Source organism: Ranitomeya variabilis, chromosome 6 (assembly GCF_051348905.1).
Source record: "Ranitomeya variabilis isolate aRanVar5 chromosome 6, aRanVar5.hap1, whole genome shotgun sequence".
In the NCBI taxonomy this organism is placed as follows: Eukaryota; Metazoa; Chordata; class Amphibia; order Anura; family Dendrobatidae; genus Ranitomeya; species Ranitomeya variabilis.
In genome coordinates, this window is record NC_135237.1 from 303,194,659 (window position 1) to 303,218,424 (window position 23,766).

Below are 23,766 nucleotides of genomic sequence, written 5' to 3' on the forward strand. Positions count from 1 at the left end.
CACGTATTTCAGTGCCACATGTTTCAGTGCCACGTGTTTCAGTGCCACGTATTTAAGTGCCACGTATCACATATTTCAGTGCCACGTATTTAAGTGCCACGTATTTCAGTGCCACGTATTTCAGTGCCACGTATTTCAGTGCCACGTATTTCAGTGCCACGTATTTCAGTGCCACGTATTTCAGTGCCACGTATTTCAGTCACGTTTAGGGTTAGGGGTAGGGTTAGGGTTAGGGTTGGAGGTAAAGTTAGGGTTGGGGCTAAAGTTAGGGTTGGGGCTAAAGTTAAGGTTGGGGCTAAAGTTAGGGTTAGGGTTTGGATTACATTTACATTTGGATTAGGGTTGGGATTAGAATTATGGGTGTGTCAGGGCTAGGGGTGTGGTTAGGGTTACCGTTGGGATTAGGGTTAGGGGTGTGTTTGGGTTAGGGTTTCAGGTAGAATTGGGGAGTTTCCACTGTCCAGGCACATCAGGGGCTCTCCAAGCGCGACATGGCGTCCAATCTCAATTCCAGCCAATTCTGCGTTGAAAAAGTAAAACAGTGCTCCTTCCCTTCCGAGCTCTCCCGTGCGCCCAAAAAGGGGTTTACCCCAACATATGTGTTATCAGCGTACTCGGGACAAATTGAACAACAACTTCTGGGGTCCAAGCTCTCTTGTTATCCTTAGGAAAATAAAAATTTGGGGGGCTAAAAATCATTTTTGTGGGAAAAAAAAGATGTTTTATTTTCACGGCTCTGCGTTATAAACTGTAGTGAAACACTTGGGGGTTCAAAGTTCTCACAACACATCTAGATAAGTTCCTTGGGAGGTCTAGTTTCCAATATGGGGTCACTTGTGGGGGGTTTGTACTGTTTGGGTACATCAGGGGCTCTGCAAATGCAACGTGACGCCTGCAGACCAATCCATTTAAGGCTGCATTCCAAATGGTGCTCCTTCCCTTCCGAGCTCTGTCATGCACCCAAACAGTGGTTCCCCCCCACATATGGGGTATCAGCATACTCAGGACAAATTGGACAACAACTTTTGGGGTCCAATTTATCCTGTTACCCTTGTGAAAATACAAAACTGGGGGCTAAAAAATCATTTTTGTGAAAAAAAAAAGAATTTTTATTTTCACGGATTTGCGCTATAAACTTTAGTGAAACACTTGGGGGTTCAAAGTTCTCAAAACACATCTAGATAAGTTCCTTGGGAGGTCTAGTTTCCAATATGGGGTCACTTGTGGGGGGTTTGTACTGTTTGGGTACATCAGGGGCTCTGCAAATGCAACGTGACGGCTGCTGACCAATCCATTTAAGTCTGCATTCCAAATGGCGCTCCTTCCCTTCCGAGCTCTGTCATGCGCCCAAACAGTGGTTCCCCCCCACATATGGGGTATCAGCGTACTCAGGACAAATTGGAAAACAAATTTTGGGGTCCAATTTATTCTGTTACCCTTGTAAAAATACAAAGCTGGGGGCTAAAAAATCATTTTTGAGAAAAAAAAAAAAAATTATTTTCACGGCTCTGCGTTATAATCTGTAGTGAAACACTTGGGGGTTCAAAGCTCTCAAAACACATCTAGATAAGTTCCTTAGGGGGTCTACTTTCCAAAATGGTGTCACTTGTAGGGAGTTTCAATGTTTAGGCACATCAGGGGCTCTCCAAACGCAACATGGCGTCCCATCTCAATTCCAGTCAATTTTGCATTGAAAAGTCAAATGGCGCTCCTTCCCTTCCAAGCTCTGCCATGCGCCCAAACAATGGTTTACACCCACATATGGGGTATCAGCGTACTCAGGACAAATTGCACAACATTTTTTGGGGTCCAATTTCTTCTCTTACCCTTGGGAAAATAAAAAATTGGGGGCGAAAAGATCATTTGTGTGAAAAAATATGATTTTTTATTTTTACGGCTCTGCATTATAAACTTCTGTGAAGCACTTGTTGGGTCAAAGTGCTCACCACACATCTAGATAAGTTCCTTAAGGGGTCTACTTTCCAAAATGGTGTCACTTGTAGGGAGTTTCAATGTTTAGGCACATCAGGGGCTCTCCAAACGCAACATGGCGTCCCATCTCAATTCCAGTCAATTTTGCATTGAAAAGTCAAATGGCGCTCCTTCCCTTCCAAGCTCTGCCATGCGCCCAAACAATGGTTTACACCCACATATGGGGTATCAGCGTACTCAGGACAAATTGCACAACATTTTTTGCGGTCCAATTTCTTCTCTTACCCTTGGGAAAATAAAAAATTGGGGGCGAAAAGATCATTTTTGTGAAAAAATATGATTTTTTATTTTTATGGCTCTGCATTATAAACTTCTGTGAAGCACTTGGTGGGTCAAAGTGCTCACCACACATCTAGATAAGTTCCTTAGGGGGTCTACTTTCCAAAATGGTGTCACTTGTAGGGAGTTTCAATGTTTAGGCACATCAGGGGCTCTCCAAACGCAACATGGCGTCCCATCTCAATTCCAGTCAATTTTGCATTGAAAAGTCAAATGGCGCTCCTTCCCTTCCAAGCTCTGCCATGTGCCCAAACAATGGTTTACACCCACATATGGGGTATCAGCGTACTCAGGACAAATTGCACAACATTTTTTGGGGTCCAATTTCTTCTCTTACCCTTGGGAAAATAAAAAATTGGGGGCGAAAAGATCATTTTTGTGAAAAAATATGATTTTTTATTTTTACGGCTCTGCATTATAAACTTCTGTGAAGCACTTGGTGGGTCAAAGTGCTCACCACACATCTAGATAAGTTCCTTAGGGGGTCTACTTTCCAAAATGGTGTCACTTGTAGGGAGTTTCAATGTTTAGGCACATCAGGGGCTCTCCAAACGCAACATGGCGTCCCATCTCAATTCCAGTCAATTTTGCATTGAAAAGTCAAATGGCGCTCCTTCCCTTCCAAGCTCTGCCATGCGCCCAAACAATGGTTTACCCCCACATATGGGGTATCAGCGTACTCAGGACAAATTATACAACAACTTTGGGGGTCCATTTTCTCCTGTTACCCTTGGTAAAATAAAACAAATTGGAGCTGAAATAAATTTTGTGTGAAAAAAAGTTAAATGTTCATTTTTATTTAAACATTCCAAAAATTCCTGTGAAACACCTGAAGGGTTAATAAACTTCTTGAATGTGGTTTTGAGCACCTTGAGGGGTGCAGTTTTTAGAATGGTGTCACACTTGAGTATTTTCTATCATATAGACCCCTCAAAATGACTTCAAATGAGATGTGGTCCCTAAAAAAAAATGGTGTTGTAAAAATGAGAAATTGCTGGTCAACTTTTAACCCTTATAACTCCGTCACAAAAAAAAATTTTGGTTCCAAAATTGTACTGATGTAAAGTAGACATGTGGGAAATGTTACTTATTAAGTATTTTGCGTGACATATGTCTGTGATTTAAGGGCATAAAAATTCAAAGTTGGAAAATTGCAATATTTTCATAATTTTCGCCAAATTTCCATTTTTTTCACAAATAAACGCAAGTTATATCGAATAAATTTTACCAATAACATGAAGTACAATATGTCACGAGAAAACAATGTCAGAATCGCCAAGATCCGTCAAAGCGTTCCAGAGTTATAGCCTCATAAAGGGACAGTGGTCAGAATTGTAAAAATTGGCCCGGTCATTAACGTGCAAACCACCCTTGGGGGTGAAGGGGTTAATGATAAAGACCTTCATTTAAAAACTACATTTTGTGTTTAATTTTGTTATCTTTGTCTAAAATGTTAATTTGCTTAGTGATATGAAATATTGAAGTGGGACAAACGTGAAAAAGAAAAGGAAATCATTAAGCGGCAAACACTTTTTCACACAACTGTATCTTCTCAACATATATCCTTATCAAGGGCACAAATCATTATAGATGCCCAGGCACTAGAGATGGTATGAATCAATTCTCTGTGCTTGGCCCTATGGCCAAGTCAGTAATTTTTGACCACTGGATGAGAGTACCGCAAACTGCCTCTTACCTGAAAGCATCCCTTACTCCTCCATTAATTATCTGGGAAGACACCACATGTTTATCACACTGGAGTAATTACATTGTACAATGCCAGGTAATCAAAAAGAGCCGGAAATGCTAGTAGATAGGAGGTTGTTCTCAAGGCTCCCAATCTATATCCACATGATACAAACCTGGTCAATGGACGACTTCCTGTGAATTGATTTGCACCATCTCTAGTATATTGCATCCAACATAGGGACCCATTGCAATAAACTGCATATAGCATAGTATACTTTTTTACGGTGGCCCTATATATGGGTAAAATAGTCTGTTGCTTTTTCCTATATGGTTATGCAAATGGTCTGTAGATACATACTGAACAGATGGAGTCCAATAGAACATACTTTTGGCATCTATCCGGTTAATAGTATATAGCATATTTCAGGATGTCAGGAAAAGCTCCCAAGTTAAAATATGTGCACTTAGCCTTAGGGCTCATGTAGACTACTGTATTATCAGTCCAAATGCAATCCAACAAAATATTGTATCCCACTCGGACCATTGTTAGTCTATGGGGCCGTGCACATGTCAGATTTTTTCCTTGGACAGAGCCTCTCCACGAAATAATTCACTGCCTGACCAAGTTTGACCTAATATTTGGATTGCGCTCGGTCATGCACGTCAAGGAGCGCATGTAAAACTCTTTGGACTGCTCCAATTTCCATGGACTGGCACGATGTAGAAGATGTAGAAATTTATATCCTCCATCTCCTCATCTAAGAGAATCAGATCACATTTTGATCACTCTCTGATTAAACTCTCAGAGAGGAGAGTGATTTGCATAATTGCCTCGATTCTCTTACATGAAAAAATTTATGCTCATGTGATCCTAGCCTCATATGATTGTATTTAAAGTGACTAAATCTTGACAATGCTGAATTTTTGAAACCAACAGCGAAAATTTAGATTTTGGTCCAAAAAATATAATTGCATTAAGAGAAACACTAATCTTGAGATGAAATGTTGCATTGTTGCAGGGTCTTTCCTATGCACTACTTTTTTGGAAGAATATCTCAGTAATATGTAATTTGGTGCCCCACAGTGGCACTGTTGAGTGACCCATCCAATAACTATCGCACTATAGCGTGGCACTAATAAGCCTCTTGCATATGTCTAAGCAATATTTATGAGCTCCGGGAGCAGCACATCCACCCTGAACTTTCCTCCCCCCCTCATCTAACTTGCTCTTTGACAATATACAATCTGTTTCCACCCCATTACTCAACTGAGACAGCCCTGACCAAAATTACTAATGCCCTACTTACAGCCAAAGCTAACGGACAATACTCTATACTCCTACTCCTAGACCTGTCCTCTGCTTTTGACACAGTTGACCACTGCCTCCTACTACAGATCCTCTCCTCCTTTGGCATCAAAAACCTCGCCCTATTCTGGATATCCTCATATCTTTCCAACCGCACATTCAGCATCTCCCACTCCCACGCTACCCCAAGGCTCTGTTCTAGGACCCTTACTCTTCTCAATCTATACACTTGGCCTGGGACAACTCATAAAGTCCCATGGATTCCAGTACCACCTTTATTCTGAGGACACTCAGATCTACCTCTCTGGCCCAGACGTTGCCTCTCTGCTGTCCAGAATCCCAGAGTGTCTATCAGACATATCCTCCTAATTCTCTTCTCGCGTCCTCAAACTCAATGTTGACAAATATGGACTCATCATCTTTCCTCAATCTCATAGATCTTCCTTACCAGACCAATCTATCACAATTAATGACATCATGCTTTCCCCCTTACCAGAAGTCCACTGCCTTGGAGGAAACCTTGACTCTGCCCTGTCCTTCAAACCGCACATCCAAGCTCTTTCCACCTCCTGTCGTCTCCAGCTCATAAATATCTCCGGAATCCATTCTTTATTCAACCCTCAATCTACTAAAATGCTTGTGCGTGCCCTCATCATCTCCCACCTCGACTACTGCAACATCATTTTCTGTGGCCTCCCTGCTAACACCCTTGCACCACTCCAGTACATCCTTAACTCTGCTACCTGACTAATTAATATTTCTCCTCGCTACTCTTCCACTTCTCCTTTCTGAAAATCTCTTAACTGCCTCCCATTCCCTCAGCGTAGCCAGTTCAAATTACTAATACTGACCTACAAGGCTATCAATAACCTGTCTCCTCTATACCTCTCTATACTAATCTCCTGATATATTCCCTTACATAATCTCCGGTCCTCCCAAGACCTCCTTCTCTCCACACTTGTTCGCTCCTCACACAACCATCTCCATGACTTCACCCGAATATCCCACATCCACTGGAACTCTTTGCCCCAACATATCCGACTATCAACCACATTTGGATCCTTCAAATGGAACCTGAAAACCCACCTCTTCAGGAAAGCTTACAGCCTGCACTGACCCCGCTGCCTCCTCACCACCCACTACTGGAGCTACAGCCTCACCAACACCGGAGCTGCTGTAAGCCCCCAGCCTACTGTCTCCTTCCTCACCATCCTGTAGAATGTAAGCTCGCAAGGGCAAGGTCCTCTCCCCTCTGTATCAGTCTGTGATTGATAGTTTGTTGACTGTAAGTGATATCTATAATTTGTATGTAGCCCCTTCTCATATACAGCACCATGGAATCAATAGTGTTACATAAATAAATAATAATAATATTACTCATTTGATCTGCACTTTTTTCCTCATGTTGCTATTGCTGGGGTACTTCAGGCCAAAAATGTTTACCGTATGAATGACTAATCAAACTCTATTGCAGTGAAAAGCAAGTGTCACTATACTGTTATCAAACAATACATATAAGTTGGATATGTACAGTTCCTCGTATGCTGCATATTAATATCTGTACAATAATTAATTGCAACTTAAGGTTTTTACTAAAGATCTATTCTGTCTTTTATGGTTTTATAAACTTTTTTTGCATCAGTTTCGTCATTTGCGTTAATTCAGCTTAATCTTCATATTCATTTTGGGTCAATCTAAGATTGATTTCATTTTGTCATAACTGAGTTACTTACAAAACCATTTTCTCTAATTACTGTTTGTAGAATTAAAGATCTCCTAGAGCATCCTTCCATAGTCAGTCATTTTACAAATCTCTCTAATAATCTATATTATATGCACATCTGTTTACCTTTGTATTTTACCATAGGTCCTTGGTTTTTATAAATGTCTTATTCCATGCATAAAGTTCAATCATTTAAATGGTAGGAGAGCTATTCCTACTGTGTTTTGAGTACTCCATATGGTTTCTACTCCTTGTCTCATGTTAATCATTTGGTTGTATTAAGAAAATTGCCTTGACTACATTTTTTTCCATATTGGCAGCACAAAATAAATATGTGCCCTTTTGACAATTTATTTCTTTGCCACATTAAACTCATTCAGGACCAAGGATTTTTCATGCCTGAATTTCAAAACCCAAATTTACTCTTATAAAATAATACATTCCAAAGATGGATTTTTAAATTATTTTTATTTGCAAAAATATGAAACTTTGAAATTCCTTTTTTTCTGTCTATAATTTAATAACAAAATGGCATCATAATATATCTGTCACGCTGTGACTGTTCGCAATTAGGGAAAGGGGCCCTGAATCATCCTTAGGACTGGGGCCCTAACTATCCCTGCTCCCAAAGTTGCTCCCAGCCTTACTGTGCTCATGTCATTCCCTAAGCTGTCCTTTCTCCCTCCCCCAGGAGGCCTGAGACAGAAATGCTATCGCATCAACACGTAAGATACACAGGTATAGCAGAAAGCAACAAACATACAAACACTCACCAAAAGTAGAGATGTATAAAGAAGAAAGCATACACCCAAAAACAGTATGCAACAATCTCCAGTAGCAACAATGATCTCCAATTCAGCACAGCATCCCCAAGGAACTAGGAAGCAAAGTTTTCACTGGAAAGGAAGAGAAGGTCTGGTCAGGTTTTATAGGGAGAGGTAATGACCAGATCAGAGGCAACTGAAATTGAGCTGCATGTTTTTGACTATCAAGAGTCATTAATATCTTCAGCACCAAAGGAAACCAAATCCATTTAATATTGAGCTCAAAAACACCGGCTAAATGAAATATCTACAATTTGCAATAGTAGTGATCTTCTAACTCCAGATCTCCCAGGAGGATGTGAGATACTTGTGACAATATCCTTTAATTCTCATATGTATAGTGATATCAAATATGTGTAATATGCCCCACTTACATTATATTATATGATGATGGGGAGCAAAGGTCCTAATATATATTTTAGTTTAACCCCCCTCTACCAGCTGCACTGCTAATGCCATAATAGCTATGTACAATATATATAATTTAGTGTTGGGAAAGATTGGGCAAGTCTGGGTAGACAAAACGTGCTTGTAATTATTCCTATTGATTTGAAGTAATATTTGACATGACATGATTGCATTTTGCAAGTGTTGAACATTTCTGGACTATTATACCAAGAGGAAAGGTAAAATAGTCTGCTCATTAATTGGACACTAAGATGCCGATTAACCCCTTCACAACAGTTTATGAACATTTACACCATTGGCCTTGTCCCTGCCTTTGACATGAGTTCACATGCTGAGCCCTCATCTTTCCCTGCACTTGATAGCTGATCAAATCAGCCATCAAGTGCCTCTAACATCCGATATCCACCTGTGGCTGTTAACCAGTTAAATGCTGCTGTCAATCACTGACAATAGCATTTAACACATGCAGACAGGAAGTGTGTCATTGATAGAGCCCATCAAGTGATTGTGGAGTGAGGATGGGTTGTCATGATAGACAGGTGTCAGCTGCTGACCCACGTGACTGTTATTTCGAACCTAATGTGATAGGAACCTAGATTCCAACCAACTCTCACTATTACAAAAAGGCCTCTCTTTTTGCCCATCATATAAGTTCAATTTCGTTGAGCTTAACTTGGACCTGCAGAGATTTTTTTGCAATCTTAGGCTTAAGGCACACTTCCAGGGCATCCCAAATACCATTTCGAGTCATAATGATCTGGCCCTTTTACAATTGAGGGTACTGGGCCTACAGACACCTAGCATTTTCATGCCACCCAAAAGCTATCCCCCCATTGAAACATTCATTTCTCTGGTTGAAAGGGACATCAAGGCATTCAACCGTTAGGTCAATCAAGGAAAATTTCACCACCCAACTAATCTAACACTTAATGAAAAACTAGCTTTGGAAAAACTATCCACTGATAAAACCCTGGTTATAAAACCTGTTCACAAGGGCGGAGATATAGTTGTGATGGATAGCACATACTACATGTCTGAGATACAGAGACAATTGAGTGATACCCAGGTCTATGAACCTATCCCCCACAATCCCACAAACAATACAGCTACCAAAATCTTGTCGGTTGTCAATCATAACTTTGATGAGGGCACCATAGACAAAAAACTGAAAAATTATCTAATTAAAACTGATCCTATAATACCAGTCTTTTATGTTCTCCCAAAAATACATAAGAATTTGCACAAACCACCGGGTCGTCCCATAGTTTCGTCAACTGACTCTATTCTCTCACCTCTAGCCATCACATTAGAGAAAATCTTGACACCACTTACTCAACAAAGGAGATCTTTCCTGCTTGATACAAATGAATTTTTGGAACTAATTAAATCGTTGGGCCCATTACCCACATCTACAATACTTGTCACCTGGGACGTAAGTAGTCTGTACACGTCCATCACACATATCAAGGGGATGGAAGCTACGGACAGACTACTGATAAAAGCTAATGTTGATCCCAAAGTCAGACAGTTTTGCTCTTACATATTGGGTCTAGTCCTCAAAGAGAATTACTTCCTATTTCAAGATACGTTTTACGTCCAGCGACAAGGGACCGCGATGGGCTCTAACGTAGCGCCACCCTATGCGGTGGCCTACATGGCAGCATTTAAGGAGGATTTCGTATTTAACCATCTCCTTTTCGAGAAACACTCTAAACTATGGCGTAGGTTCATAGATAATATTTTTTGTTTATGGGATGGTCCACTAGAAACACTTCTCCTTTTGACACCCACATCAATAACATTTGGCTGGAACTCAAATTTTTGTTACAGTATAGTGTTGACAACATCAGTTTCCTTGACACTAGAATTTATAAAAATACGGATATTATACTTTCCATTGACCTACATACCAAACCAACCGACAGAAACAGCCTTCTCCAGTATACTAGTTTCCACCCCACGGCAATAAAAAAATCTATTCCAACATCTCAATTTCAGAGGGACGAAAGAATAGTTACTGATGATGATGTTAGAAACCAGAGATTAAATGAAATGGAGAAGAAATTCTCCAATAGGGGATACCCAAAGAATCTTTTAACACAAGCTAGACACTCAGTCCCCAAGCCCAAAAACCTGGTACATTCTCAAGGCAAGTTCAGGCCTCAATCCACCGACATTGGAACATTTTAAGCAAAAGTTACCGCAAAATCCCGGAGTTTCAGCAACCTTTCCTGTCCTGTTATCGGCGCCCCACCAACATCAAGGATAAGTTGGTGAGGGCTGATGTAGGTTCTAGTATCAGGGTGCCCAGACAGACCTTCTTACGTACTCAAAAACAAGGAACTTTTCCTTGTTTAAATTGTCTACAGTGCAATAATGTTCAGAAGGGTAACCTGGTCTTCCATCCACATAATGGTAAGGGTATCCCGTTACGAGGCTTTTTCAACTGTGATTCCTCTTATGTAATTTATATCATTAAGTGTCCCTGCGGCTTGGCATATATTGGAGAGACTACCCAGGCCATACGTGATCGGACATCTCAGCACAAGTCCAATATAAGATGTAACAGAGACCACCTCCCCCTCCCACACCACTTTTGGACTATGGGCCATAGTATCGCCCAATTACGTTTCCAGGTTTTGGAACATATTGATCAAGGCAGGAGGGGACAGAGCAGGATCACGCTGCTCAAGAAACGTGAAGCTTATTGGATTTTTACCCTACAGACTTTGGAACAAAGGGGCCTGAATAGGGACTACGATACGTCCAGTTTCCTTTAAATTCATACCTTTAAATGTGTACTTCTGAATGAGTATCTCTAATTGTTTATGGACATTTGTTTGCTGTATTATAACTTTATTCTCTTTATCCTTCTAGAATCGTTGATCTTCCACTGTATCTCTCTCTTGGCACCCAGTGCTTTACACGGTATAGTATATTAGTCGCTACAGTATACATCACAAATAGTTCCTAGTGCATCTTGCCTATTAGCTACTTAGTCTTCAACCACGCATTAAACATCCTTGAGCTATATGGATTTTACCCATTTACTTAGTGCATCACATATTACGTTGTTCCTGTCACCCCTGGTATTCCAGTGCGCGAACTCATTGCGGCATCTTTATCCCTCCTGAAACATTAATTCAACTCCCCACGATGGGAAAGCTGCCAAGACTTAGAATGTCCACCCTCAATGCTGCCTTCTTAGTGCGCAGCGCCCCGCTCACGTGACCGCGATGACGCATGATCTCCTTCATTAACCCGGAAGTGAGCCCCGGTTAGTCAGCGCGTCCCTCTCTGGCGGTACTCCGCCGTTAACGCTGCCTCTCTTCACTCTGGTAAGCCACTCTTCCATTGGCCTACAGCAGCCTTATTCTCAGCATAGATATTTATCTTAAATCGTTAAACTGTCCACCTTCTTACCATTTAGAATCTGGGCCACAGCCTTCCATAGCGACTTAGTTCGCCCAAGAGCCCCCACACCTGTGTTATTGGTAAGCAATAAACAATCCTTCTAGGGCACTTAGCCCACAGGCCGCACTATATCCTTGGGTTTTTCATATCCCCTTTTCCTCATGTTTTGCTCATTACAGTATCGCCTCACAGCATTACAACAGAAGGTGTTTTCTGCCTTCTATTTGGTTTAAACAACAAACCAGGTGAACCTAGACATGCTATTTTATCCGGTTTTAGGAAGTTTTGCCCCCAGCAGTTCGCCCCCAGCAGTTCGCCCCCAGGTACACTTCGCCCCCGCACATTTCGCCCCCAGCAGTTCGCCCCCGGATGTTTCGCCCCCGGATGTTTTGCCCCCAGCAGTTCACCCCTGGATGTTTCACCCCCGGATGTTTCGCCCCCAGCAGTTCGCCCCCGGATGGTTTGCCCCCAGCATTTCGCCCCCAGGATGTTTCGCACCCGCACATTTCGCCCCCGCACATTTCGCCCCCAGCAGTTCGCCCCCGGATGTTTCGCCCCCGGATGTTTTGCCCCCAGCAGTTCGCCCCCGGATGTTTCACCCCCGGATGTTTTGCCCCCGGATGTTTCACCCCCAGCAGTTCGCCCCGGATGTTTCGCCCCCAGCAGTTCACCCCGGATGTTTCGCCCCCAGCAGTTCGCCCCCGGATGTTTCGCCCCCAGCAGTTCGCCCCCGGATGGTTTGCCCCCAGCATTTCGCCCCCAGGATGTTTCGCACCCGCACATTTCGCCCCCGCACATTTCGCCCCCAGCAGTTCGCCCCCGGATGTTTCACCCCTGGATGTTTTGCCCCCGGATGTTTCACCCCCAGCAGTTCGCCCCGGATGTTTCGCCCCCAGCAGTTCACCCCGGATGTTTCGCCCCCAGCAGTTCGCCCCCGGATGTTTCGCCCCCGGATGTTTTGCCCCCAGCAGTTCGCCCCCGGATGTTTCGCCCCCGGATGTTTCGCCCCCAGCAGTTCGCCCCCGGATGTTTCGCCCCCAGCAGTTTGCCCCCGGATGTTTCGCCCCCAGATGTTTCGCCCCTGGATGTTTCGCGCCCGGATGTTTTGCCCCCGGATGTTTCGCCCCTGGATGTTTCACGCCCAGCATTTTGCCCCCGGATGTTTCACCCCCAGCTTTTTGCCCCCCAGATGTTTTGGCCCCAAATTAGGCAGGGAATTTTGGCCTTATGTTTTAGCCCTAAGACCTGTTTCACAGTAGCCACTTTCCCAAGTGCTAAGCACTGGAAAATCGCTAAGAAGATTGCCAATTTTGAATATACTAGATGGTGGCCCGATTCTAACGTATTGGGTATTCTAGAAGGCGCAGCCACGTGGTATGTTGCACAGGTTATGTAGTATATTGGACAGTCCACGTAGTACATTGCACAGGCCATGTAGTATATTGGACAGCCGAAGTAGTATTTTGGACAGCGCACGTAAATTGCACAGTCCACGTAGTAAATTGCACAGCACACGTAGTATATTGGCCAGCCGACATAGTATATTGCATTTGTCACGTAGTATATTGCACTGCCCATGTAGTCTAGGAATGTGGGCACTATATTCGTGTTAAAAAAATAAAATAATAAAGATATACTCACCTCAGCCACGGGCCTTGAAGTCCTCGCGCCTCTCTGCAGTGCTGGCAGTGGCTTCCGGTCTGAGCATAGGACCTGCGATGACGTTGCGGTCACATGACCGTGACATCATCGCAGGTCCTGGACGCATAGCATCGTTTGGACCGGAAGGCACGGCGTGCACTGGAGAGAGGCGCGGAGGACAGCGCGACATCGGAGGGGGTGAGAATAACTTTTTTAATTTTTTTTTTATTTTTAACATTACATCTTTTCACTATTGATGCTGCATAGGCACGATCAATAGTGAAAAGTTGGTCACACAGGGTTAATAGCAGCATTAACGGAGTGCGGTACACTGTGATCCATTAACGCTGGCATTAACCCTGTGTGAGCGGTCAGCGGTGAGTGCAGGGCAGTGAAGCAGTGGCCATTTTTCTGGCAGACTGTGACCATCGCTTATTGGTCGTGGCAATGGTCGTGGGCGTTTTGCCATGACCAATCAGCGACTTGACAGACAGACAGACGCCGCGACAAATGAATATACGAATAAAACGTTACAGACAGAAAGACGAAAGTGACCCTTAGACAGTTATATAGTAAATAAGTCAATGGCTGGAAAAGCGAGGTGTTGTTTCGGCCAGCTCTATTTATTTTATTACAGGAGCTATTTTTGAGCACTTAGCATTCATCAATAGCCTGTATCTTATGGGTCATTACCGAGAGCGCTCACAAAAGCGCTCTGAAAAATGCCAGTAAAGCACGTGCTTTGGAGTTCTAAAACAGTGGCAGCATAAGGGTGCTTTCACACTTCCGCTACATATACACTACAGGCCGCCCATTCGCTTCTGTGATGCCGCATTCCGCTAACCTGCAGCGGAACGAAAAGAAGAAAAAGCTCTTCTTTTTATTCTGACACTGATAGCGGAATGCGGCATTATGAAAGCGAACGGGTGGCTGCAGATCGCAGAACCGAGCCGTTCACTTCTATGGGCAATGCGAGCGGAATGCCAGCATTATGCCAGCATTGCCCCGGGGTCACCTGGATGTCAGATCCAGAGCGGATTGACCTCTGGCGGCCACAAACACAAGTGTGAAACCACTCAAAAATTACAATGTGCAAGAGGCCTAAAATCTAAACAATTTTGAACTTTTACCTGACCCAGCACTGACCAGCTTTGTTGCAAGTTTTGTTGCAGATGTAACAAGTAGCAGGTCACATGTCCTGCAAGTTACATTAGACTAGCTTTTATTCCACCTGTACATCAGAATATAGCAGTGTCTGAAATCTCCACAAAGAGAGAAGTGTACTGCCACAAAAAATCAGTCAGCTTCCACAGCAATTCACTTTCTACAACTATGAATTCAGTTCTGTCCAAACGTGGAAGGAGGAAGTTGGTCCATGAGAATCACATTTACTTATTTTCCAAATGAACCGCTGATGATGTCCATTCCATCTGGGTATGTGAAAAACAGTCAACTTGCAAGGGACGTGTTTGGACCAATGAAGAATCTGGCGAAGTTGTGAAAGTAGTCAATCTTCACAGTCACGCAGCACAAGCTGCAAGACCTAAAGCAATCCGACTTGTTAATGAGGCAGTCACCAGGGCAAGGACAACACAGGAGACACCACAACAGATTCTCACAGACGTCGTTTCAGGAGCCCATTCTAATGTTGCAGCACTTCTCCCAAGGAAAGCATCACTGAAGAGGACAATACGATTAGCAAGGCAACTTGGCAATATCCCAAGGTTACCTCAAACCCTTGATCAACTTGTTATCCCCCTGGAGTTCCAGGAGATCAGTATTGATGGTGTCCAGCAGCAGTTCCTTCTGCATGACTCTGGTAAGCTACTTAACCATTTAACATTGTATTAAAACAATTCCATTATGCATAATTATTGCAAAGTTTATTTTGCACAAATGTGAAAAATGCTAGACTGTAAGGTGCTGATATAAAATACTATGTGATTTTTGCCTTCAAGGGAAACTTTGAGGGTAATATAATGTAGTGAGGCCTACTGATTCCAACTAGTGTTGGCCGATCACTGGAAAGATAGGATCAGATCGGGCTGATCATACCAAAAGATTGGAATTAATTCTCCAGAGATATATATATATATATATATATATATATATATATATATATATATATATATATATATACACACTGTACGCCCAAACAGTGTGTGTGTATGTATGTGTATGTATGTGGGTGGGTGATGGTGGTCTGGCACTTTTGGAACTTTGTAATGCAATAAAGGATTTGTATAGGACTTCAGCAGTGCGGAGGTCTTTCTTCATGGATGCATGTTAAGTACGGGCGGAAGCCAACCCCTGCTCTAGCAGCACACTTAGTCCTCAGCAACAATCTCAGTTGAGCCACTCTTCTTCCAGCTTTCTTGCATATATACAGTACAGACCAAAAGTTTGGACACACCTCATTTAAAGATCTTTCTGTATTTTCATGACTATGAAATTTGTAAATTCACACTGAAGGCATAAAAACTATGAATTAACACATGTTTAATTATATACTTAACATAAAAGTGTGAAACAACTGAAATTATGTCTTATATTCTAGGTTCTTTGCTTTGATGACTGCTTTGCACACTCTTGGCATTCTCTTGATGAGCTTCATGAGGTAGTCACGGGAATGGTTTTCACTTCACGAGTGTGCCCTGTCAGGTTTTTATAAGTGGAATTTATTGCCTTATAAATGGTGTTGGGACCATTAGTTGTGTTGTGCAGAAGTCTGGTGGATACACAGCTGTTAGTCCTACTGAATAGACTGTTAGAATTTGTATTATGGCAAGAAAAAAGCAGCTAAGTAAAATAAAACGAGTGGCCATCATTACTTTAAGAAATGAATGGCAGTCAGTCCGAAAAATTGTGAACATTTTGAAAGTGTCCCCAAGTGCAGTTGCAAAGACCATCAAGTGCTACAAAGAAACTGGCTCACATGAGGACCGCCCCAGGAAAGGAAGACCAAGAGTCACCTCTGCTTCTGAGGATAAGTTTATCCGAGTCACCAGCCTCAGAAATCGCAGGTTAACAGCAGCTCAGATTAGAGACCAGGTCAATGCCACACACAGTTCTAGCAGCAGACACATCTCTACAACAACTGTTAAGAGGAGACTTTGTGCAGCAGGCCTTCATGGTAAAATAGCTGCTAGGAAACCACTTCTAAGGACAGGCAAAAAGCAGAAGACACTTGTTTTGGCTAAAGAACACAAGGAATGGACATTAGACCAGTGGAAATCTGTGCTTTGGTCTGATGAGTCAAAATTTGAGATCTTTGGTTCTAACCTCCGTGTCTTTGTGCGATGCAGAAAAGGTGAACGGATGGACTCTACATGCCTGGTTCCCACCGTGAAGCATGGACGAGGAGGTGTGATGGTGTGGGGGTGCTTTGCTGGTGACACTGTTGGCGATTTATTCAAAATTGATGGCATACTGAACCAGGATGGCTACCACAGCATCTTGCAGCGGCATGCTATTCCATCCGGTTTGCGTTTAGTTGGACCATCATTTATTTTTCAACAGGACAATGACCCCAAACACACCTCCAGGCTGTGTAAGGGCTATTTGACCAAGAAGGAGAGTGACGGGGTGCTATGCCAGATGACCTGGCCTCCACAGTCGCTAGACCTGAACCCAATCGAGATGGTTTGGGGTTAGCTGGACCGCAGAGTGAAGGCAAAAGGGCCAACAAGTGCTGAGCATCTCTGGGAACTCCTTCAAGATTATTGGAAGGCTATTCCCAGTGACGATCTCTTGAAGCTCATCAAGAGAATGCCCAGAGTGTGCAAAGCAGTCATCAAAGCAAGAGGTGGCTACTTTGAAGAACCTAGAATATAAGACATATTTTCAGTTGTTTCACACTTTTTTTGTTAAGTATATAATTCCACATGTGTTAATTCATAGCTTTGATGCCTTCAGTGTGATTGTACAATTTTCATAGTCATGAAAATACAGAAAAATCTTTAAATGAGAAGGTGTGTCCAAACTTTTGGTCTGTACTGTATAATGGCTCCAAGCTGCGCTGTTAAAAAATAAACAAACCCAGTTATTCAACTCTCTCCGGTGTCCAGCGCTGTCTCTGGCAGTGCAGGGAATTCCGAAATCCCAACGCTATGCATTCTGGGTTGTGCATCACCACCTCTGCACATGTGCCGGGCTGTTCTGTGACGTGATGTGGTGCTTTCCCAGGACCGTCTAGTGAGCGGTCCTGGGATCACTCTCCATTGTAGTTATAGTACGGCAGGCACAGAGGCGGCGATGCGCCGCCCGGATTTCGGGATTCCCTGCACTGCTGGGCTAGGAGCCGGAGCCAGTACTGGACACTGGTGTGGTGCTTTCCCAGGACCGTCTAGTGAGCGGTCCTGGGATCACTCTCCATTGTAGTTATAGTACGGCAGGCACAGAGGTGGCAATGCGCCACCCGGATTTCGGGATTCCCTGCACTGCTGGGCTAGGAGCCGGAGCCAGTACTGGACACTGGAGAAAGAGGTGAGTAACTGGGTTTGTTTATTTTTTAACAGCGCAGCCTGGTGCCAATTACTAAAGCTAAATATGCACACATGCTGTACGCCCGTACAGTGTGTGTGTATATATATATATATATATATATATATATATATATATATATATATATATATATATATATATATATATATATACGCACACTGTTCGGGCATGTATGCACGGACAGTGTTTTCAGATTACGGAGGATTCCGATTTCTAATTCTGATCATCATCATGATCTGGCTACAAATCGGATCATAATTTAAAATAACGATCAGCCTGAAAATCGTAATAAATTACGATCTTCAGTGATCGGATCGGCCAGCAGTAATTCCAAATATGCAGCATTGTACTGGCCATACTTGTCCTGGATGCTGCCCCGGAGTTCAGCCTTGCCTGTCTGGGGCATGCACGGGCTGAACTGCCATCGCCGGCTGATTCCTCAGCTCTCGTAGTTCAGTCCTGCAGATCCGTGGACAGGTCGGGCTGAACTCCGGAGCTCAGGTGAGATACGCCATGATTTGCAGAGGCATTTTGCCTGCTGCTTGCAAGCACTTTTTAAGCGCTTTGGCAAAATGCTTCTGCAAATAGGGGACGTGGCCAAGCTCTGCTATGGGCGTGGCCATGCCTTGCTATTGCCTAAACCGAGCATTTTTCCAGTGGTTTGCAGGCATTTTTCAGGAGGTTTCCCTCTTGCCCATTCCCTTGAATGGGCAAGTTAAGCACGGGATCCGCTGGAAAATAGCTTTGAAGCTATTTTCCGGTGGGGCGTTTTCTGGCCCCAGCCGGAATCTGCCCGTAACCCGCACCATGGACATGAAAGGGCGGGTTTCATTCAGGAAACACAGCACGGAATACGCCTGTAAATCCAGCTTGTCTGGATAAAGCCTGAGGCCTTGTGCCCACTGATGGAAGGGGATTGCGGAGCGGCATCTCTGCAGCAGCTGTAATTGCGGTAGCAACTGCAGATCCCACAGGAATCTATTTGTGCCTGCAATTGTGGCCACTATTGTGGTACCCTAATTCTGTATCAAAATCTTCACTTAACTCTATGTATTTAGGTGCAGGTTTTAGTGCAGGATTTCAGCCTCTTATCTGAATGGCTGGAATTTTCTTTGTATAATGGCAGCATACATTGACATGCTGCACTGCATGTTTTTTTTTTGTAAACAAAATTTTTTCATCAGCATGTGGATGGGATTTACACATTAATGCTGCATATGACCCCAGCCTAATGGACCATTCAGTTATGCCTTAGGCCAAAAGCACACTGGTGATTTTACTGGCGTTTTTTGCATCCTGCACAATCCTCTCAATGAGACAGCATAGTCACGAACGTCCGCCCTGCCCACCCGACGACTAGCGCGCCCATCCACCTGAATGGAACACCTCATTCAGGCGGGCGGCCCTCCTAGTCATTCATTCAGATGTCTAGCCGCACACCGCGTCTGGATGCGGCTGTCAACTAGACAGCTGTTCAGCATGGCGGCGATCGGCTGTGCTGAACGGCCGTCTAGTTGAGGGGTCTAAAGGTACCCTAAAAATGTGACCTATTTCAAGTTTGGAAGTAATTTTAATTTTAAACAAAAATATATCATTTTCCACTGGGACAATATATGTTGTAAAAAACTATTGGTTGGCCCCTTCACACTAGATTTTGCTTCAGTTTTTTTATTATGAAATCCGAAAATCTGGAGCAAAATGTGAGTTTTTAATGTGAGATATGAACAGAGGCTTCTGATTAGGATATTTTTTTTTGTGAATTTATCGCAAAATTCTCTGTCTGCTGCTTTTTACACTTTTTCTGTTATTTCCTCTACTAATACTTTCATTTTAAATTAGGAAATGGACACAGCCGTATGTTGATATTTGGAACAAGAGACAATCTCCATCTACTGGCACAAAGTAAAGAGTGGTTTGCTGATGGCATGTTTTTCACTACACCAGCCTTGTTTAAGCAACTTTACACAATCCATGTAGTCCACAGCGGCCTTGTTGTTCCGCTAGTGTACACCTTGCTGACAGACAAGAGCCGTTCTACATACCAGAGGTTGCTGCAAGAGCTGAAGAACTTGCAGCCTGGACTGCAGCCAGACAACATGATGTTGGATTTTGAACTAGCTGCAATACAGGCATTTGAAAGTGAGTTCCCCAACCTTGTGAAGACTGGTTGCTTTTTCCACCTATCACAGTCGGTTTGGCGTAAAGTTCAAAATGAAGGACTCAAGATGCAATACCAAGGTGACCATGAATTTGCCCGTTAGATACGCATGATACCTGCCCTGGCCTTTCTACCACCACAGAATGTTGTGCAATCATTTGAAGAGTTGGTGGAAGATCCTGACTTTCCACAAGAAGCAATACCTATTGCTAACTATTTTGAAGACAGCTATATCGGTCGAATGAATCACAGAGGACGTCAAGCACCTTTGTTTCCAATTCAATTATGGAATGTGTATGAGCGAACATTGAATGATCAACAGCGAACAAATAATGATGTCGAAGGATGGCACCGTAGCTTTCGAGAAACATGTGGTACTCTTTTCCAAAATATATACCGGTTCATTAACTGTCTGAAACATCAGCAAGAGCTCCATAGTTTTGAAATTATTCAGACAATAGCAGGAAATCCCATCGCTGCAAGAAACAAAAAGTATGCTGCAATTTCAGCAAGGGTTAAACGTATCGTGCAAGATTTCAATAATAGAAGCTTGATGGATTATCTGAGAGGCATTGCCTACAGCTTTGAATTTTAGTTCATGGTCACATATTGTATGTTTTGAGAGAAGTGTTCTTAGCTGTAAAATAATTCAAGCATTATAACCTGTAATTTGTATTTTCTCTTTTTCTCTAATCCTGCCCCTCTATACTTTTTATGTTTCTTGTTTAAACAGTTTTGATACATACAGTTAAAGCATAACTCTACAAAAAATATGTTATGTTATAGTACCTGTGCCCATGATATTCATTTCCAAAGGAGACCTTCCAGCAGCTTCACTTCTGTGTGAAAAGTCTCATCCAAGTTAAAGCTCCATGTGCTGCAGGATTTCAGTGGTTGCTAAGGAGGTTGTTTCTCCTTAGTAGCAGTACTTGTGGATGGATTCTAGAGAGTGTGGCTGCACAGGAGCATGCAACTAACAATATATTCCCTATGATGTATAAAGGGCTGCTGGTTTACAGCCCTCTGCAAAGCCCCCCTATGTGTTCCATCCTGTAATGGCTTTACACAGGCAGGGGGAGCCCTCCTCTTGTCCAGGACAGAGCACATGAGCGGAGGGTGAAGGGGAGCTTTGCATAGGGCTGTGAACAAGCAGCCCTGAATGTATCATAGGGAGCCAGGATCCGTTCTGCTACCAAGGGGGCACGACCTCCTTAGTAACCAATGAAATCCTACTATTTTCCTGTCTGTTTGTAAAATTACTCATCTAGAAAACAAAGTTTTAAAATAAAAAAACTAATTTGATCAGAATTATATATCTTAGACTCATATGGTGTATTATTAGTGATAAGCAAAACTGCCAATGTTCAGTTCAGGCAGGTCTTTCCCAGATGCGAAAGATCCAGGAGCAAATTGCTAGAGGCAAAGCATCCAGGGATGAACTGCTGGGGGCGAAACATCTGGGGGCGAACTGCTGGAGGCAAAACATCTGGGGGGCGAACTGCTGGGGGGAAACATCCGGGGGCGAACTGCTTGGGGACGAAGCATCTGGGGTTGAAACATCCAGGGGCGAACTACTGGGGGCGAAACATCCAGGGGCGAACAGCTGGGTGCGAAATATCCGGGGGTGAAACATCCGGGGGCGAACTGCTGGCGCGAAACATCCGGGGGCAAACTGCTGGGGGCGAAACATCCGGGGGCAAAACATCCAGGGGCGAACTGCTGGGGGCGAAAAATCCGGGGGTGAACTGCTGGGGGCAAAACATCCGGGGGCGAAACATCCGGGGGCGAACTGCTGGGAGCGAAACATCCAGGGGCGAACTGCTGGGGGTGAGACATCCGGGGGCGAAACATCCGGGGGTGAACTGCTGGGGGCGAAACATCCGGGGGCGAAACATCCGGGGCGAACTGCTGGGGGCGAAGCATCTGGGGTTGAAACATCCAGGGGCGAACTACTGGGGGCGAAACATCCAGGGGCGAACAGCTGGGTGCGAAATATCCGGGGGTGAAACATCCGGGGGCGAACTGCTGGCGCGAAACATCCGGGGGCGAACTGCTGGGGGCGAAACATCCGGGGGCAAAACATCCAGGGGTGAACTGCTGGGGGTGAAAAATCCGGGGGTGAACTGCTGGGGGCAAAACATCCGGGGGCGAAACATCCGGGGGCGAACTGCTGGGAGCGAAACATCCAGGGGCGAACTGCTGGGGGTGAGACATCCGGGGGCGAAACATCCGGGGGTGAACTGCTGGGGGCGAAACATCCGGGGGCGAAACATCCGGGGCGAACTGCTGGGGGCGAAACATCCGGAGACGAAACATCCGGAGGTGAACTGCTGGGGCAAAACATACGGGGGCGAACTGCTGGGGGTGAAACATCCGGGGGCTAACTGCTGGGGGCGAAACATCCGGGGGCGAACTGCTGGGTGCGAAACATCCGGGGGCGAACTGCTGGGTGCGAAACATCCGGGGGCGAACTGCTGGGGGCGAAACATCCGGGGGCGAAACATCCGGGGGCGAAACATCCGGGTGCGAAACATCCGGGGGCAAACTGCTGGGGGCGAAACATCAGGGGGTGCACTGCTGGGGGCGAAACATCCGGGGGCGAAACATCCGGGGGTGAAACATCCAGGGGCGAACTGCTGGGGGCGAAACATCCGGGGGCGCACTGCTGGGGGCGAAACATCCGGGGGCAAAACATCCGGGTGCAAAACATCCGGGGGCGAACTGCTGGGGGCAAAATGTGCGGGGGTGAAATGTGCGGGGGCAAAACATCCTGGGGGCGAAATGCTGGGGGCAAAATGTTCGGGGGCGAAGTGTACCTGGGGGCGAACTGCTGGGGGCGAACTGCTGGGGGCGAAACTTCCAACTCCCATTTTATCCATATTGCACATGGCACCTTATAACTCTCAACCAAGGTTTTAGCACTACCACTGGGTATTATTATTCCATTTATTGTTACAGTTATTGGTGTTTGACTATATCCATTTCAACACGTTTCACTGCGCACTAGTGTTTCCTATTTACTTATAAGGATGAACTCCACTGTCACTTCGACTCTGACCCACGTGGGAGCTCCACCCCTTTTCCCAGGAGCACATATATCCTTTGATAACTTAAGCGCATACTATGTCCGCATATTTTCTTTTTCTTTTTTCTTTTTCCTTTTTTCTTTTTCCATCTATATATTCTTGTAGAGGATGCCAAGCCCTTGGATTGACTTGACCACTGCGGCTGTTTCCTTATATATCCTTTGCATATATTGTGTAACTTATATATATATTTTGTTTCATTTTTTCTATTCAGACACCTTTTTTCTCCTTTCCGTCAATGTATTAATCGTTGCACCTGTTTTGTGACAATGTGACACCAGGCAGAGACTAAAATACTTGTTCTGTATTGTCTTTTGATATCCTTGTATCAGATAATTTGAAATTGTTCTGAAGAAGGTCCATTGGGACCGAAAACGTTTAACATCAGTTGAATCTGTGTCTGGACGTGCAATAAAAATCAACAAATAATCACTTTACAAGTAATTTGAGTGCCAAGTTTTTTGTTACATATTGGTTAAGGGGTTGGACACCCTACTTGAGCACTAACTCTTACCTATTGACAGAGTGCCGTGTTTTTGTACAACAACTAATGTGATAGGAGATTATTTTTTTCCTATACATAGCATTGCTGATGCCCCACTATGTACTGTATATCAAAGGAAATCTGATGATAGCAGCTCCAAATCTACTAAGAGGACTATTAAATACAGTAAGTACTAAAAAAAAGTTATAAATATTTATAAAAAAAACAAAACGTTCAAATCACCCCCCTTTTCACCATT

The 23,766-nt window shown here is 44.0% G+C and overlaps 1 protein-coding gene across 3 annotated transcripts in view; it reads right to left on the reverse strand.

The window, feature by feature from the left end:
- The window catches only part of LOC143782354 (cadherin-10-like), a 1,064,733-nt gene that overhangs the window by 781,219 nt on the left and 259,748 nt on the right, over window positions 1–23,766 (reverse strand). Inside the window, exon 2 of one of the 3 annotated variants that reach the window (XM_077269715.1) lies at window positions 7,763–7,885. The exons of the other annotated variants lie outside the window; for them this stretch is intronic. The gene's annotated coding sequence lies outside the window, so the exon portion shown is untranslated. The remainder of the gene's footprint in view (window positions 1–7,762; window positions 7,886–23,766) is intronic. 3 annotated transcript variants of the gene reach the window in all.